The sequence below is a fragment of the Triticum dicoccoides genome, chromosome 7A, assembly GCF_002162155.2.
Source record: "Triticum dicoccoides isolate Atlit2015 ecotype Zavitan chromosome 7A, WEW_v2.0, whole genome shotgun sequence".
Lineage (NCBI taxonomy): Eukaryota > Viridiplantae > Streptophyta > Magnoliopsida > Poales > Poaceae > Triticum > Triticum dicoccoides.
In genome coordinates, this window is record NC_041392.1 from 713,941,783 (window position 1) to 713,945,392 (window position 3,610).

The 3,610-nt window shown below is 50.2% G+C and overlaps 1 pseudogene; it reads left to right on the forward strand.

The window, feature by feature from the left end:
- The first annotated feature begins 570 nt into the window (after positions 1-570).
- On the forward strand, positions 571-715 carry LOC119334883 (annotated as a pseudogene).
- Positions 716-3,610: the final 2,895 nt, after the last annotated feature.

Below are 3,610 nucleotides of genomic sequence, written 5' to 3' on the forward strand. Positions count from 1 at the left end.
GGCACGGCACTTCATAGAAAGTTTACATGGTATCAGAGCTTCCTCTTCCTATCTCATCTAGCCAGCACGCCTTCCGCCTTCGCTCCTGCCATGTCGTCCTCCTCCGGTGCTTCCCCTGCCGGCCTAAGTGGTTAGGTCACCGAGAAGCTTACCCGCACCAACTACATATTGTGGCGCACCCAGGTGACGCCGCAGCTGAGAGGTGTTGGGGTCTTCGACTATGTCGATGGATCCGCGGCGGAGCCCGTCAAGGTCCTGGTCACCACAGACAAAGACGGGAAAGAACACTCTGCGCCTAATCCCCTCCATAAGAGTTGGGTTAAAGAAGGTCAGGAGGTACTTGGATATCTGTTGAATAACCTCTCCAAGGAAGTTCTCGTGCAGGTTACGTCCATCACCACGCCGCACGAGCTCTGGGCTGCTCTGGCGAACATGTTTTCATCGCAGTCCCGATCACGGATCAACAACATCCGGATCGCCCTCTCCAACACGCAGAAGGGAACCCAGACGGTGGCGGCCTACTTCGCCCACATGCGCTCGCTCGCAGATGAGCTCGCTGCAGCTGGAAAGCCCCTGGATGATGATGAGCTGATCTCCTACATCACCGGCGGCCTCGACATGGACTACCAGCCGCTCGTGTCTGCTCTCGACGCGCGCCCTGCTTCTGAACCGGTAACCCTCGATGATCTCTTTGCCCAGATGAGTAATTTCGATCAGAGGGTTGCCCTCTTCCACAACACCAACTCAGGCGGGGGATTCAAGTCCTCTGCAAACACTGTTGTTCGTGGCTGCGGTGGTGGATCCTCTCGCTATCGGGGACCAGCGCGCGCCAAGGGCAGGCAGCAAGGTGGAAACAGCGGCAGCAACAACTCATCTCGCAACGACGGCGGCCGCCCCTTCAACACCAACACCAGGGGCCGCCGCAACTCCACCTCCAAACCATGGCCTGACGCTGTGCGCTGCCAGATTTGTGGCAAGCTGGGGCACACGGCGTGGGACTGTTGGTATCGCTTTGATGAAGATGGTGAGTCCTCTCAAGATGAGAAAGTTGTTGCCGCGGCAGATGGTTCCTACGGCATCCACACAAACTGGTATGTGGATAGTGGTGCCACTAACCACATCACCGGTGAGCTGGAAAAGGTAACCATGCGCGAGAAGTACAGGGGCCAGGACCAAATCCATACTGGTGCAAATGGAGAAGGTATGAGGATTTGTCACGTTGGTCATTCAGTTATTAAAACCCCCACTCGCAAAATTCATCTAAGAAAAATCTTGCATGTTCCTAGTGCCTCGAAAAGCCTTCTCTCTGTTCATCATATTGCTCTTGATAATCATGTCTTTCTTGAATTTCACCCCTTCTTCTTTTTGATCAAGGACCAGGTCACGAAGAAAATCCTATTTTGAGGTAGATGTGTTTGAGGGCTTTACCCGTTGATTCCGGAGATTAGAAGGTTCAATTAACAAGCATATGGTGTCACCAAAATTTCGTCAACTCGGTGGCACGATCGATTAGGACATGCTTCTTTTTCTTTAGTAGAACGAGTGCTTAGGAAAAATAAGCTCCCATATGTTGGTTAGCGTAGTTGTGAAACAATTTGTGATTCATGTCAGCGTGCTAAAAGTCATCAGTTACCTTATCCTATATCCACTAGTGTTTCTACCAAGCCATTGCAACTTATATTTTCTGATGTTTGGGGTCCTGCCCCCACCTCTGTTGGTAGACATTCATACTATGTTAGTTTTATTCATGACTATAGCAAATACACGTGGATTTATCTTCTTAAGAAACGATCCGATGTGTTCCAAGTGTTTCACAACTTTCAAGCACTCTGTCAGGACCCCGATTCCAAGTCACATCGATCTAGCCGGTAACACCTCATATCACTTTGTGGCCTCACGCACGGTATCCCACGGGTGTCGCCTTACCATGGCCCGATAGCGTTTGCGCCTTTTTGGCTCATGTATATGATAGTGTCGCTAGCATCCATATGAGAGAGAACCCGGGCTGACATGGCTAGTCATGAACCCAAAGCGGCACAGACCTATGGAGACAGGCATACATGAATCACATCGAGCATGTCGGTCATTAGCGAGTGATTCCGGGCTGTAGCACTGGGCTAACAGGACTCCGGGGAACCCGGGCTATAGCAGGCTAGGCAGGACTCCAGATGTCACCGCGTGACATTTCCCCGAAGGGACAGACATAGGAACAACGTGAAACACATGCCGGCCAGTCAAGTGTCCTGAGCAGTAGTGCTGGGCTAGCAGGACTCCGGTGAACCAGGCTGTAGCGGACTACTATGGCTCGAGGAACACTAGACTACATTTCCCCATAAGAAAGGCTGCCAAGGATAAACAACTAGATTGTCGGATCCCACTCATACCAAGCATTTCAATCATACACACAATATGCCCGACATGAGTACATACAACATGGCATCAAAACAAAACTCTACAACTCAAGTACTTTATTTAAAGGCTCCAGAGAGCCATACATAACATGTTCATACAGATAGGGGTCACATGACCCGACACTCAAGTCATACAATCATACAAGCACAAGCGGAAGCAACTAGTCTGAGTACTGACACTAGAAAGAAAGAAGGCTTCTCGAAGCCTGTCTATCTACATAGGGCCCTCCATGGCCAGGATCACCACCTGGGTGGCTAGTCACTCGTCGACGTCAAGGTCTACTTAGAACCCATTGGAGGAGGCGGTGTTGTCATCTGAAAATAGTAATTAAGCAAACATGAGTACAAAGGTACTCAGCAAGTCTTACAACAGAACCTACTATACATGCTCATTCTCAAGAAGGTGGTGGGGTTATTGCAGCAAGCCAACTTTGACTCTTGGCTAAGCTATCCTATGGAACTCCACTAGTAAAATAGATTTCGCACACGAGTCCACTACTCACCAACACAATACTCCACCGGGGATCCTCTCTCGTCATCCTACGAGAGGGCCATCCTCGGTACTCACACTTATCTTGAGTCTTTTAGTAGTATCCATTAACTTGTCTATGAACTGTATAGGCAACCAAGTAGTCCTTTACCGCGGACGCAGCTATTCGAATAGATGATGTTAACCCTGCAGGGGTATACTTCTTCATACACGCTTTCACAACTTACCACCGTTTACATGACATGTACTCGGCAACCTTCAAGCGGTAGCCCAGCGAGGGTGTCGGCCACGGCCTACCTAAACACTTAAGTCTCTAGTCCAGGTTTATCGCCTATCCAGGTTCCATCCGCAGGGAGTCCGGCCGATGTTTCCACATACGGCCTCGAACGATGTGAACAGGGTCCCGAGACGCCAAACGGGCGCCCGACATACCCGGCCATGGTGTATCTACCGCAACATAGCCCACCCCTAGGGTCAGCGCTACGCACGGCCGCCAACACATAACCTACAAACACCAGAAACTATTTGCAACTCCTGGACAGAGTACTAGGGTGATTAAGAAGCCGAGAGGGTCCATTGGTTTCGAGCCCAATGTACGGTAGTAACTGCATCTTAAATCACACATACAGATCTCAGTTCTTATGGACGGTCTCAATGAAACAACCCACCATGTACTCCTACATGGCCTCTCATCGATACCTTTGCCAAA